The 16,271-nt window shown below is 39.0% G+C and overlaps 1 protein-coding gene and 1 non-coding gene across 8 annotated transcripts in view; both read right to left on the bottom strand.

The window, feature by feature from the left end:
- The window catches only part of LOC112918518 (phospholipid-transporting ATPase IB), a 579,220-nt gene that overhangs the window by 244,558 nt on the left and 318,391 nt on the right, over window positions 1-16,271 (bottom strand). The gene's annotated exons all lie outside the window — the stretch shown is intronic.
- LOC112918715 (U6 spliceosomal RNA) lies at window positions 1,899-2,002 on the bottom strand. The gene has a single exon (XR_003234749.1). It is a non-coding gene; the product is annotated as a U6 spliceosomal RNA (small nuclear RNA).

Genomic DNA, 16,271 nt, shown 5'->3' with positions numbered 1-16,271 from the left:
TCTATACATCAGCTAAAGTCCTGGAAAGTGACAGAGAAAGATCTACAGAAATCAGGTGGATGGGATAGGGGGGCCTGGGTGAGGAAGGGGTGAGTATAGGCACAGTGACCAATCACATGAAGGTCTATGTTAGGAGAGAACACGAGCCCCAAGACACTCTACCCACAGGAGAAATTAATGATAACAGCTAAGTATAGGAGTAGTCAACTTAATCTATTGCAAGCTTAATTTATAACTTGCTCTTCTAATTGATTAAGACTACCATAGTAACACTTCTTTGGATAAAGTCTGGTCTGAAATGTGGTTGGCTGTGTATTTCTGTCTCCACAATTAGGCTATTAGCTACCTGGCTTTAGGGATTTCTATTACTCATCTTTAAAACCTATAGCATCAAATATGGTAGGTAACAAACAAATGTCTGTTGAATTACCCATTTTTCAATTATTGTTTTGGACTTCAAACATAGCTCTCCTTGTCTTCCTTCTTAATTTTAACTGTTTGTATTTCATGTTCAAGAATATACTTATCATACTAAATGAATAATGATCATCTTTCAGTTTTGCTCAAAGAAAAAGAAAGGTTAAAGTATTTGTTCATTACAATGCCTATTCAAAGCCCAAATCTCAACCTTCAAGTTCACCTGGTAGCTACACTTTTCAGAGTCAATTAGTACACTAACTACCACGTTTACCATGTTACCACCTCCTATAAGCAACAGCCACCACCTAAAAATCAAGTTTGCCAATTATGTGGTTTGGTAGGTGGGGTCAGTGCTACCAACACCTGCCTCATTCACTTTGAATGGCATGCAGTGGTCAAGAGAGCAAGATCACATTGCTGTCAGGGCAGAGAGCCCAATCCTGAGCTTGTAGAGGAGCTCAAGACCAGAGCTAGCTACACACATGCCTGCTTGGATTAGATCTACAACCAGAGGGGAGTTTAGAATGAAGAAAGTTCCAGCCAAGAAACCTGAGAAGTCAAGGGGACATTTCAGGAACACTTTTAGCAGGGGCTCCCAGCTTTATACAGAAGGCATAAAAGTCTAGAAATGCAATGCAGAAGGTGAGAAATACTCAAATCTTGCAATTATACCCACCCTCAAGTTGAGAATAGGAGTCATCAACAAACTGAGCCTCAACTAAGGGAATATGATAGGAAAGGCTAAAGCAGTGTCATAGCAGACAAAGTTAGGGTGAATATCCTCTTTTCCTTTTATTTCTCACACACGAATGCATAGTACGTCATTAAATTGCATTGGTATATACTATAGAAAGAATCTAAAGTAGTGATACCCTTGGTGTCATAATTTTTTAAACAATATAACAAAATGACCTATCACTTAGAGTCACTTAGAGTGACCCAGTTTCCAAGGCAAAGTGACAAAGGCATGCCAGGCCTTCCTTTGGGCTCCAGGGACATACTGGTGATAAAAGCATGCACTGTGCCCAATAAAGCTTGCTTCCCGCCCCCCAATCATACAGCCCACACCCAGATTCTGTGGCCTGTGGTCCAAGGTGATACTAACCTACACGTGGGGAAAGCTTTTATGATCCTGTGGGTTGCTAAGAAAATTCTACCCTTCTTAAAATAATAGTTCTCATCTTCCCCATCCCTGAGTTAGTTCTATTTCAGGTTTTCGGTGTGCTCCAAGTTTGAGCTGTGGAGAAGGGAAGACATAATTCAGGTGATGACCACTTGTTATCAGAGGAACAATGACCACGTGTGATCAGAGGGATGGTGGAGAATGCTCGAATTCCTCAAGTGAGAGGAACCCACAGATAGGGCAGAACTGGCATCCTTGCCTCTGCTCACCCTCCCTGGCTCTGTTTTCTCTCCTCTGTGACCACCAATGAAGATTTCTAATGTTTCTTAAGCTCTAAATATACTGCTTTTTCTTTTTTTAAATGGAATGCCTCACAAATTTATGTATCATCCTTATGCAGGGACCATGCTAATCTCTGTATTTTTCCAATTTTAGTCTATGTGCTGCCGAAGCAAGCATTAAAACCTATACTTTCTGGGATGCCTGCGGGGCTCAGCAGTTGAGTGTCTGCCTTTGGCTCAGGTCATGATCCTGGGATCCAGAATCAAGTCCTGCATTGGCTCCCTGCAGAAAGGGAAACCCTCTGCCTGTGTTTCTGCCTGTGTTTCTCATGAATAAATAAATAAATCTTAAAAAAAAAAACCTATACTTTTAGGCTGAAAGCAAAAATATTTTATTCTTTTATTATTATTATTAATAAAAATAAAATAATAAATATAATATATAATAAATAATATATAAAATAAATAATATATAAAATAAAATAAAATAATAAATAAAAATAAAAAAATAATAATAAATAATAATAATAAAGGAGCAGCAGCAGCAAGTGCTGATTTAACACACATTACCTATTCATCAGTAACCGAGGTAATCACCCTTCATGCACTAGCTAATTTAATTCTCACTTTGACTCTGAGAAATCAGTGGTGTCATCCTGACCAACTCAAGGGCAAGAAAACTAGGCTCAAAGAGGTTGACACAGTGTGCCCAAGGTCAAAGAACCCAACAAGTGGCCAAGACAGTGCCTAACCGCAGCTCTCTCACCCAGGGTCTCTCTGCTCAGCCACTCTGCTACTGTACAAACACTCACTAGAGAAGCTCACAGAGTTCTGCTGAGCAATCAGGCACTGGGCCAGGCCAGGCTGGGGAACACAGCACAGGCAAGGGATCATCTACACCCAACACTCTAAGAGCCCCACAAAGTTACCTGAAGGATCAGGTTCTTGCTTTTAGCTTGAAGGTCTCGCCACTGCCACATGCCTCACATGATAGTCATGAAGACCGAATAAATGTTGAAGGTGAGGAAGCATTTTGAAAGATGGGGGAAAAAACCCCACATCTTAGCTTCTACCTGACTCTTGGCTAAATGCCAACCACCCTTCATCACCTCTCCCATTGAGGACACCATCCAGGCTTCATGCCTGTGCTGGCTAGTAAGGTCCTCCCCTAAGTTACTGGCTTCAGAGCCTCCCAGGATTTCTGGATGGAGGTGGGATGAGAAACAGCAGAGAAGAACATTTTGGCTCATGTGTCCCTATTTGAATTTACCACCAACTCCCTTAAAGTCCTGTATCAGATTGTTTTCACATATAATTTAACATAATTTCTTTATATCCAAAACTGTTAAATTGCATACTGATTCACACTAATATTCATACATACTGAATATGAATGTGTGTAAACAAAATGAGACTGTGAGTTCTTGCAGGGTAAAGATTATGTCTTCAGTTTTTACTTGTCCATACATCCAACAAAGTGCTCAGTGCACAATGGCTACTGCTAAGTTTACCTCCACGGATCACATTGCAGAAATAATTGAAGCAGTTCTGCTAGATGCTGGGAGGGAAATGGAGCACACAGAGGCTTAGAGCAGCAAGCAAATGGGAACAGAGAATAATGGTCAACACATCATTCTCAGAAGCTTTGTCCCTAGGTGAAGTTGGGAGTTAAACTGGGGAAAGCCTACCTCTGAAGATGGAGTTGTAATAATATTAGAGGTTTTTTTTTGAATAATTAGAACTGTGTAATTAGCTTTGTCTACCCTCATACCATAAACTCATGTCAGCTGTTTATCAGAAGACGTTACAAACACCACCACCACAAGCATGATCCCCCCTCAAACAGTATCAAACATGGAAGTATGATTCTCATTCATGTACTAGAAACAGTTTTTCCTCTTCCTCTTGTCTCTCGAAGTGAAACAAAACAGAAAACAACCCAATAGGGATAAAATTAATAAAATGGAAGTCTATAATCCATTTTACTCTTCCCAAAGAAAAGGTATAGAAATTGATAGAAGACAAATTTCAAACAAGCATACCCATGTAAAATAACACCAATGAATAAGTCAAAAACATAACTAGCCCTTCCAACAGATGACCATTTTCAGTCAGCATCACATCACAGATGATCTGTTGTTATAGTAAAAAAATAAAATCTAAAAAGCACTTTATCTCTTAAATGATAATATTACAAAATAATTAAATTAAAATTTGCACTTGTTTATATTTCATCTGCACAAAATTTAAAGCTATGATTTCTCTGCCTACTTTTTGACATCAGCCAATTCTTTGAGACATTCACTTACCTAGGGTTTATGTGAGCTCCAAACCTCTAGGTAAAGTTCTTTTAAAATTGTACATATTAACTTTTACTCAAAGAAAAGTATTTCTCAACATTATTGAAAAGATAGTTTTGGCTGATTTTTTTTTTGTTTGTTTGCTTTGGCTGATTTTTAAGAAGCTAGCTGTAACCCCATTCAATCAGATTACTAAAAGCTAAAAAAAAAAAATCACATAGAGTTTTTTCCATTTGAAATGTTTAAAGTTGAAACTTTCCTAAGAAGCAAATAGAAGGCCACTGCTCCCTGAAAAGATAATGGTCTGATGGGTCTAGGCAGTGAGCATGGCAATGAGCATGTTCTGTTTGACTTATTCTCTGATAATCTGAGCAGTAGTAAAGCGATAAGAGGTCAGGGCCAGTTAGTTTAATAAGCCACCAATACTCCTTGTCAGCTTTCTTTGTACATTCTGGAACTCTTTATTGGCAGGTAATGAAGTCCAGGTCATTAATAGAACAAAGAAAAATATATTAAATAATCCAGCCACATAGACTGCAGCATACTAGTTAACCAATATAAATGCATTGGCAATTAAATTAGATTTGTAACACTAGCCTAACGCTTTTTAGGTACTACAGTGATAAACTGGAGGCTCTCAATCTTGATGGAGTCAAATGGTATCGGCAGTGTGTCTAATGGTTCTTGGAGTAAGTCATATACACGTGATGCTGACTGCAAGGGAAGCAATTTCTTTTTTCAAGTCCTTGAGTGACTGAAGGAGAGAAAAATATGCACGAAGGCTGGCTTAATACACTTTAATGGTAATTAAAAAATAGCCATTCCCTATTTCTTCTAGATGCTATGTTAACTAAGCAAACAGACTTTTCTTTAACTTTGAGAGCTAAGTGTTGATGCAGGTGGTTCTTTTCTTTTTTTTTTTTCTTTTCTCTTCCTCTTCTCTTCTCTTCTCTTCTCTTCTCTTCTCTTCTCTTCTCTTCTCTTCTCTTCTCTTTTCTTCTCTTTTTTCTTCTCACCCAGCTACCAAGCACAGTGGCAAAGGAGACCCTTCACACAGTCAAGTCAGGGAGATGCTTCACTCCAGAATGTTACTGCGTGAGTCTTGCAGGGCTGCCGGTTCTCGTGACAGCATGTCTCTGAGACAGAAGCTGGGAAACATCATCACAGAGACCATCCCTCCTCCACGCAGAGGATAATTTTTCCTCTGTGATCCCCCCACGAAGGTCAGCACACCACATTCGTTGATTTGCAACATACCCCAATGTTCACCTCAAGACCTGGCACATGGCTGGCACTCAGACAATATTTGTGGAAACTCTTTCCCCATTAGAATGAGTCTCCAAATTTATAGCTAACACAGTGCTCTAAAAGGCAGAGCACTGTATTCATTAAGGATAAGAGGAAGTGTCTGGCCCACATTCATATGAATCAGTACTGAGCTGGGTGGCTGAGTAAGCTAAAAATGGTTTTCTACATGTGGATGGGTGGAGCCAAAGACAGTCAAGGGGCCATGCCCCTGGGTGTCATCACTCAGTCTGCAAGTCCCAATGTGCATCATCCACGTCTGTTTATGATGCCACTTCCCAGATTTACCTGCTCTGTTGCTCACACAGTGTTTTTACACATGCTGTGACTGGTACTGTGTGCTCCCATAAGAGCACTAAGACCTATTTATGCACCACTCCAACCAGCTGCACATTACATGAAGACAGCTGGAACTTAAGCAAGCAGCCAATGACACAGTGAAAGGTGGTGAGTCAGAAAAACAAAATAAAACAAAAACCATAGATATCTTTCTCTGGGCTAGTTCGAAGAGAATGGAAGGAGATGGTGGGTCAACCAGACAAAAGAGTCATTCAAGAGAAAGGAACAGCTTGAACAGAGTTTGTCAAAAACTAAATACACCAAAAAACAACAAACAACAACAACAACAGCAAAAAAAACACCACCAACAACTAAATACACCAAATATACACATCTTGATGTGTGAGTAAATGAGCACCCTAATCTACTATGCACATATATATGACTATATATAACTTCTGAATAGGCAATTTAACAGAGAGAATTTATGCTAAGAAAGTAAGCGGATCCACAGATGAACTGCTAGACCTAAGACAGCCCCAAGAGCACCATCCGTAAGTACAATGCCTCTAAGAATGCCATAGATCTAAAATATGTACCCATGGACCATGGACACATATCCACTGTATACTGTTGAACGAAGACAGCAAGCTGAGAGATTGCACGTACAGTGGTGTCCATGTGGGACATGCACTAAATAGACGTGGGCATGCAGAGATAAAAGTGCAGGAGAAAATGATTCAAAGTAGTTTTCTCTGACAAGAACGGATTTAGAATTAGTCTTTCATTTTTATTCTGTTTCACAGTGAAAATAGGTACTGCTATTATACTGAGAAAGCAAATAAGTTCTTAAAAACAAAAGCTGATTAAATACCCTTTGAGACCTTATGTTGCTACTACATTACTCCACCAGACTGCCAATATAATCCCCAAAGGACTTCTTATGGTTCTCCAGGGTAACTGTTTCAAAAAAGAAATTCTATGTATATGAGGAGGAGCTCTTTGTACACATCAATAATTATTTTAAAAGTAAACTTAGATGTCACTGATCAGAAACGAAAGAGACAATATCACAGTTACCTTAAGTAATTCATTCTTTTCAGTAATGATCAGAACTGTCTTAATTTCCTTTTCATTATTAAAGAAAATTTGAAGAAATACCATGGGTTTGTTGGTCTCCACTCCTGTCCACACTGTAGCCTTGCCCTACTCATAAGGCCACTCTTCCTACTGCACTTTCTTGAATTCCTCAGGGTCCTCCCTCCAGGAACAAGCCTAAGCTTAGTAGATACCATTCCAGAGCCTTCCTGATCACACTTTAGGAGGTTATGGGTATATGTCCATTATTTTTACCGTGGTGATGGTTTCATGGGTGTTTGCATTTGTCCAAACATCAAATTGTACACATTAAGTATGTGCCATTTTAGAATATGCATCATACCTCAACAAAGCTGCTAAAAACACTTAATAGTAATGGACTCTGAGGGGAGCACTATGTCCATATCTAGAATTGTCTGTTTTCCTGTGTATGCCTAAACTTTATTTTCTGGTTTTCTGAGCCTCTTCCACATTTGGGCTGCAAAGTAAACTAATAATTCAAACACATAATTTCCCCATTTATTTCTCCAAACTCATTTCTTTAAAAAAGAGGTTTCCTGAGCACCCTGTGCCTAACGAGGCTCCTTTCCAGACTCTGCCTCTCTGACAATGCCCATGCCCCATCCCCTAACCACTCATGGTCCTACAGCCCTGCCTTTCCTCCTGACAAATCCTCCTCCAACTCTTTATCTCTCCCCTCCGCTAACTTCTACTCCATTTTGAAGACTGGCTTCAAAGTCACTTTCTCCTTGGGAGAGGTCTCTCCTAACCCCACCAACTAACTTAGCCAGTCTCCCCTATGTTCTGGAGCCCCCCGGTTAATCCCTTAAGCAGCACACTCACTTCATCATCCTGAAATGACCATTTATGCGTCAAGGGACTAATTCCTGGAAACCAAAGACTATCTTCTTGTGTATTCTTGGTGCCTAGTACAATGCATGGCATAAATAGTCCCAATGATAATAACAGTGTCAACATCTAATGGAAACAAAAAACCCAACTACACTTTTCTGTTGATAAGAACTGCTCTTAGAACCTCTTAGTTGGCATTGTAAGTTCATTGTCCTCTAATGACAAACATTGATTCTCCTCCATGTATTTCAGATTTCAAACTTCATAGAAATTTTGGCATAGGACCAAACTGGCTTTCCCCATTTTGATTTCCATATTTCCATATATTGAGATAGAAATGCCTGTGGTGTGCATGTGCAGTAATGATGGTAGGGGTGGCTCTTTGCGAATGCTAAAAACATTATAATAAAGAGGAGAAAAAAGACATTTTGAAAATGCTACAACCCAAACCAGCATAGCTGCTAATACAAACAGGCCCCTTCCCAAATGTAAGCGGGTCACAAGTAATGGCTCACCTCAAAGCAGCCGCAATGTGACTGTTTACTCTCCATTTGGGTCTTAAAAGCATTTTCGTTGATGAACAGGCCCTAAAGCAGAAACATCTAAACCCATGCTAATGCCCAGCAGAGCAGTAACTTCTTTTGATTAATTTACCAGTACTGAAAGCACAAGAAAGAGATCAAACCACGTTCTGTACTAAACAATTAAACAAGCAGACGATGCCTCCAGGATGGTGTATGTCACGATGAAAGCTCGTTGGGGTCGAATGAAAAAGCAACAAATATCTTACATTGATTAATGCTTATAGGATTTTTTCCCCTTAAATGTCATAACATTTCATTCAATGATCAAACTGAAGAGTTTATATAACATTTAAGACAGAAAAATGTTCCAAAAGCTTAAGAAAATTTAGTTGTGTAGTGAGGAGAAAAATCAGGTCAGTCCTTAAGAACCCTCAACACAGTTTGGCAGAAATCTGACCAGTCTGTTGAAAAATCTTCCACATGGAATAGCACAGGGAAAAATCTTAACACCTCCTTTCATCGAAAAATACCTTCTCTGAGATTTGCTTAATTATTTAGCCCATTCACAATGTTCAATAATATCTATACAGACTGTTTTGAAAACAGAGTCAAAATATAATACGAATGTATTTTTACTTGATTTTTTTAACTGGAATTTAAAACTTGACTCTCAAATCAGAATGAACCACAAATATGTTAGTAGTTAACCTTCAGATTTTCTGAATCAGTTTTTTAAAAACCCAATGAATGTATTCGTAAGAAACTATTTTAGTTTGTAAAAAAAAAAAAACTTAATTTATATATGCTTGTAGAAAAATAACTGAATCAACCCAGCTAAAAATGTCATCTTGCTGAAAAGTCACAATTTTCTAATTTTAGATCCCCAAGGAACATTTCTTAGGTAATTCAATATTATCTTAATGAATTTACGGGTGTGTTTGGGGCTATTCCCTACTATCCTTTCCTAATCTATAAAATGGGGATGATGGTGCATGCCTTGTAGGATTTTAAGACTAACTGGTGTAGTATATATAAAGTATAAATCTTTAAACACTACCACCATATTACCTCCCTCTCTAGTCTATGCTGGTTTTTTTGCAGAGCATTCCCTCTGTGTAGAATGCAACCCTATGTGGTGAATTGCCCCTCCATGTTTGGGGCTCATCTCCTCTATTTTCATACTGATCTCCCTGTATCTTAAGGGCTCCTTCACAAGCAGCCTTAAGGGCAAAGATTGTTCAGCAAAGGTTCTCCGGTATGTGGAAGACATTATGATACCCTTTACTACTTCTGCCAAAAAATGAAAATTGAATCCCTTCAATGTTTTTAAAACTTGTGTGTGAAAACACCACAAAAATTGGGAAATACAAACCTGAGAGCCAACTCTTCTCCTGACCTTCCCACAATTCTTTCCCTCTTATGAGGACAGATGAGCCCAAAGAACACAGACATATAAGTATGTTTTCCTACTCACTCTGGCTCTAATAGGCTCTGATCCCTTATTACTCCTAATAGAGAGGATAAATGGGTTGTAGTTGAAGTATGTTTCGACTGATCCCCATTTCTGATCTCTTCTGTACATACAGAAACACAAAAATCACAATTCTAAGTCCTCTCAAAGATGGTAACACCTTCCCTTGTTAAAAAAAAATACTTGAAAGACTCCTGGGTAGGATCAGAAAACACAAGGAAGGAGGGTCTCATTTTACAGGGGAAGTAAAGGACCATAGTGCGAGTGAACACGAGCCTCGGTGGGCTCTGGGATCCCCCAGCTGGAACCAGACATCCTATCTAGGAAGCTCTGGTCACAGGGGTATTTTGAAAGCACAGGCAGAAAAGCTGGAGATGATACCACAACATCAAAATGTAGAATTAAAAAATGCTTATGAATTGCTCCACAGTGATTTTGACTCTGGTTGTTAAAAAAAAAACAAAAAACGCTTTCACTCCGACCTGTTTATACAGCTCAGTGTTAAATGTACTTCTCTCTAAACACTCTTCAGCTGGAATATTCGGTCAGATTTTTAGCTATTGAGGAAATGTTATGGAGGCATATATAACATCTGTCCAGGAGAGAGATCATGCTGGTAAAGTTCCATTTCAGTACCTGATCATCAGATCCCCAACAAATGAGCTGGGTACATTATCGACTCAACCTGGGTTAATTTTTTTTTCTGACCACAATGAAATTTCACAGATATTTGTGCTACTCTAGTATACAGGGTAACCTCAAATAGTTTCCTTAAAAAAGAGATCATTACATGTAAAAAAAAGGGACCATAATAACCCCTAGTTCAAATTCAAATTCTTTTAAAAGCTTCATTACTTATTTCCCTGTGTGCTACCCCCTTCCTATTTCCCAGGTTCAATAACCAAGAAAGTTGCCCAAGCCCCGTCATCCATTCTGCACTAAGTTTCTTTCAGTATGTAAATTCCAACCGCCTGAATGCTCTGCACAAGCCCTTCTTGTTATCACTGGGGTTTTTGTTCGTTTTTAGGTTTTTAGTCTTGAGTGGGCTTTTACTATTAGCTCATTGAGAATGTTATTGAGCATGCCAATTTCAGCCGGAAAAATAAGGAATACAAATTCATTATCTGGATTTCAAAGTCTTTTCCAAAGAGTATTTGCAAGGGAGGATCCTTGTGGGTATTGAATGCCATTTTTATAAAGGTTCATAGGAGAAGGATGAGAAGTCACCCCCTAAGGTATCCAGAGTATGGTGAAGACAATATAGGGCACAAATGTAAGATTTAGTCAGCCATATATTTAGCATTCTGTCAAACCCAGGGAAATCTATTCTTATACTATTTCTCTTTTAATAAGATACCATTATTGGCATGTGCACACACACACACAGAGACACACACAATAACCCTAGAAAACTAAACTAGAGGATGAAACGTAGGTGTGTATCTGCTTAAAAATCATCTTATTTTTAAAAAGCATAAATAATAAAGTTCTAGTAGCATTAGCATAATCCTGACACTTATTTCATTCATGCGATATTAATTTCATTCCTTAAATATGACCACATTATGCTATTGTTGTATCGACTGTATCTTGGCTGAATTCATATTTACCCCCTATATGTATACTCCCCCGCATATCCCTAGTCCCCAGGAAAATTCTACACTCAGTCACAGGGCAGATATGGAGTTCAGAGCAGAGATGGCCTAAAGCAAATGAGATATTCTAAGTGCTCATGAGATAGTTCTGAAAATGATGCCAGATCAAATGCCAACATCTTGTATCAGGTTTTTAGAACCGGAACAGAATATAAAGAAAGACAAGTTAATTGTACAGTTTACTTTAAATTCTAGGCTGGCTTCTCTGTCACCTGAGTATGACACTTCCCATTGACATCAATCAGCTTACAGCATAAGGCACATGGCTTGTCATTAGCCTCAGGGAAACAAGTAGGGAAGTGAATTATGTACTATCAATACTCCCACCTAATAGCTACAATTCCAAAGCCAAATCAGAGCAGGTGGGTCCCTTACTCTAGTGCTCTCCTACATATACTCCTCTCAATCATATAATACAACCAGAAATCATTATACTTTTCTCCAAAGTATAAGAACGCTCCAGTATTTCCCTCTGGAGGAACTCACTTTTAGTTTTACGGCATGCCTTGTAAGAAGCGTGTTATTACAAATACTGTCTGGGACCGGTTACTGTCACCACAGTGGCTTTTGAGTTTTCTAACCAAGGTCACATAATAAGGACACAGCTGAGCTGGATTCACATCTGGATTCTCAGTGTAATTATCAGCTTGCTATGATTTCCTAATTGTTAATATCACCGACGGAACTGAAATGATCTCATACTCTCAAAATATGAAACCATGTGTATAAAAATGAAGCTCTGCCCTTTCTCCATCTTAGTCCTTTCAAAAGAACCAAGGAAAGTGCATTCTAAATGAAATGTCCCAAACCTCATTTGTATGTACAGCATGCATTTCCCACTAGCATCTCTGACCCCACAAACCTGCATATTTGGCTGATGCACACATGGAGCGGAGGCAGGAAAGAGCAAGCAGGAGGACGAATGCAAGTATCACCATCTATTTTACTATGGGTAAAGACAGATGAGAATGAAAAAAAATATTCTACCTCCAGCTTCAGGGTTAAATAACATCTACTGCCTTCATAGCGCTTTATAAGCTGAGGAACCAGAAAGAATTGGGCAATTGCCCGAGAAAATTCATACTTGGGGTGGATGGACTGCAGTCTTTACCCACTCCCAGGATCAAGGCACATACTGGAGGATGGTGGTTTATAAAAATTACTAAACCAGAGCCATAATAGAAGATAATTAATGACTTTAAAAGTTTCTCCTATATTAAAAGATAACGTATACTTTTTATTTCATAAGTAATAGATGTAGTCACAGGATTAACTTACATCCTACAACATTTCAAAAACTTCCCTCATAACCTGCAATATGCTTTCCAAGGACATTCCACCAACGAATAAATCAACTGTTAACTGATGGTGTACACGTTCCTCAAAGGACCTTCACCTCATTCATCAATATAGGTTTTCATAACTAATTAGCATTCTTGCTAAGGTTCAGAAAAACTCAGCAACAGGTGAAGTGGATGAAATTGATCAACTTGTTGAAAGCTTCAGAACAAATCACTGCAGAACTCTTTCAGTGGTGCTGCTTGACACCTCAAGACACATTTGTCTGATGTTTCTCTAAGCCTTTCCAGTCCCACATCTGCCAAAACCTGATGCAACTTCCACCATTACAAATGAAAAATGTGACTGGTAAATTCCATATGTAAAAGCAAAGCAATGTTCCCAGACTTTGTGGCCACCCACAATGGGAGCAAGTCCTGTTATCTCCTCTATATCGAGCTTATTCCCTGTGCTTCCTTCCTTTCCTGTGACCTGACCATCTACCACTCTGTTAGAATCCTATAAGAATTTCTCCTTTGTGACAGCATCTTCTTTTGTATTAATCTCCTAGGGCTACCACCACAAAATGCCATAAATTGGTTGGCTTAAAACAGAAAAATTTATTGTCTCACAGTTCTGGAGGCTAGAAGTCTTAGATCAGGGCTTGGCAGGCTCCTTTTGAGGACTGTGAGGGAGAACCTGTTCCATGCTTCTCTCTCAGCTCCTGGTGGTTTGGTAGCAATCTTTGGCATTCCTTGGCTTGTGGAAACATTACCCCAACTTCTGCCTCCACCTTTACTGGAGTGTTTTTGCTGTGTATCTGGGTTCAAGCTTCCCTTTTATATAAGGGGAGTCCTACTGGATGAGAGACACAATTCAACCCATAATACCCCTAGAACTTCCACCTCTTCAAAAATCCTCCACCTCCCAAAGGAACTTGACTCTCCCAGGAAAGCCCCCCCTACAACTCTTGTGTGCACTACACATTGCCCCACATTCCATATACTTGAGACAGAGAAAGTGAGCAATGGCCTTCTCTTAAAAAGGTCATTTCCAAACCACTGCTTATTCCACCTGCTCTAAAAAACCCAGGTTATGAGGTCCCAATGCATATTCCTCAGGATAATTGTCCAAAGATTCATCACCAATAAGAAAAGTAGGGGGTACTTAAATAAGTCAAAGCCTTGGTTCCTAATTAGCCCCTACCTTGTCATACAACTTATCTGGTGACAAAACACGTGTGTCCCTCCTTGTTATCGGCTTTGGTCACATGGTCAGTCATTGCTGACATTAACAATGTACTTTACATATGTACCTCATCTTATATAGCTCATATGCACATTGAGCAATTTGACTCTTAGAAATATCTCTAAGAAAGATTGCTGAAATTTCCATCAATAATCATCTACACCTCTTGAATATTTACAACAAAGAATGAAATGAAGGTGGGTACCTGTCCTCAGGTATGGTGGACTCGGGTTCAGGCATCTCCAGAGCCTTGTCAGAGTCACACATCCAAGGGGGCAGATCCAGCCTCAGAAAACAATTCTCCTGATTCCTGGGTCCAGTGCCCTTCCTGCACATGTCACAACATTGAGCCGGCATTTCACAGAAGTTGCATTTTAGTTGAATCAATAATTAAACTTTTCTAAGCTTTTAAATTTAAGAACTAAAATTTTGCTTGAGTGTATGATTCAGCTGTCTTAGGGACACTCCTATTCTCGATACTCTGCTCATTAACTGCTAAGTACTACCAAGGGAGACCATTACTCCCAATATTTTGAGACACTAAGCAACAATCTATTTCAACTTCACACTTCATCAGCAGTCTTAGAACGTTAAAATTATATCTAATACTCATCCAAATTTCCATGGTTTTCTAGAATTAGTTGATTTTTAAACTTTTTTCAGAAAAACTAAAATATGAGAACTCATTTTATCCTTAAGAAATTATTTTATTATGTAGTTTTGAAAAACTATGTGGTGTAAATGTCTGATTTTTAAAATAGATTTACTATAGTTATAAGACAGGTGAATAAGTACAGACTTATGGACAAAAAGGAATACTTAAAGATTGGCTTTCTTGTTTTGGCAAGGTGTCTGAGATTCTCACATTTTTCAGCCTTCTAGGATAAAATCTAAAGGTCTACATGATATATTGACATTTTATATCAACCACTGACACAGCAAATTAGCTTACAGATAATCCAGTTGGACTAAACATCTATTTGTATACTAGAAACTCCTTTAGTTGAGTATCTCTTTAGCTTCTACAAATCAACAAATAGGAGATTCATTGTCTCTCGTGTCAACTTGGACTTGCTTGCTATAATCCCTTTTGTGGGTATTACAATGACCATCCACTCTGCCAAGCTCCAGTGATGAAGCAATCTACAACTTCTCTTGCCTCCCCCTTGGATCTTCAACCTGATTTTGCCTCCTAGGTTTCCTTGTGGTCCATCTATTTTGATCAACCTCACTATCATAGTCTCATTTTAGATTTTCCTCACTTCTGCTGTTATATTCCTATCCTCCCTGGTGTTATGTCACTTTCTACCAATGACCGCCTTCTAGTCTTCTTAGCTCTTCAACAGGGAAAATTATGGAAACCAAAATAAACACTGCTGGTTATCTTTTCTACAAAACAAGCCATCTCTTTATTGAGGATGAGCAACGTAGGTGGCCCCTAATGGCCTGTCCACCATAGTATATTGTGGGGGTCCAGTGGATACTTCCAAAGATTGCTATTCTTTGGCATTTTAGTACACATTTCTTCTATTCACTTGGATTCTGCATTTCACATTATTTTTCCCCAGTTGTATGAGTATGCATTTTCCAAGCTGTATCTCATTTTGTTATTTCCTGCCCATATTTTTAATCTCCTAAAGGTATAATTATAATATTTCTGTCCTTCCAGGTTTTTGAAATCTCCTCTGATTTGGGATCATCTGCCAACTTCATTAATATGAAGTTTATTTCTCCTTAAATAAAATGGGATACAGCATACAATCCCAGTAACATCAAGCTACAAGTGGTAACCTTGCCATTTATATTTTATTTACTGTCTCTCTACTATTTTCCATCTGTGGGGCTCTGCTCCAAGCCAAGTTGGACTTATTTTGCAGTGGAACAAGGTCAAAAAATATTGTAAAGAAAATAAGAAAAAGAAAACCTCCTTCCACACTATACAAAGGCTGTTTTCATCTCTCAGTTTACCCAGAGAGAGAGAGAGTAAGAAGGTTAACAGCCATAGGTTTCACTCTTTAAACCTTTCTGTTCCCATTTTAATATAGTTTGACTGAAGGAGAAAAGAATTTCTCTTGCAAGTAAGAGCATAAGGTCAAGAAGCTCCATTCAGGGTAAAGGAGGAGTCAGGTGGAATGTGGTGAAAGCCTCTGATGGGTAAGCAGCAGCTGCTCCCATTGCCTCGCTAACACATGACCAAGATGCCCAGAGACCCGGGCTTACAAGCACCGTGGAGGGCTGGCACTCCAGCATTCAGGCCCTGACCAGGAAGGGATCATTCAGACATCTGAGAGAACTCCAGACAATTTTCTTCCCCTCCTTGAATGAACGACGTGACTCTCCTGCTCCAGAAGTTCAAGAGAAAAGGGAGAGTTTTTACTCACCAATTTCACGTGTCAATCTCTCTTTCCCTCTCACACTCACCAGCCAGGTAAAAGAC

The sequence above is a fragment of the Vulpes vulpes genome, chromosome 9 (assembly GCF_048418805.1).
Source record: "Vulpes vulpes isolate BD-2025 chromosome 9, VulVul3, whole genome shotgun sequence".
Taxonomy (NCBI): domain Eukaryota; kingdom Metazoa; phylum Chordata; class Mammalia; order Carnivora; family Canidae; genus Vulpes; species Vulpes vulpes.
Note: the sequence above shows the minus strand (reverse complement) of the source record. Positions and strands in the feature narration are given on the sequence as shown.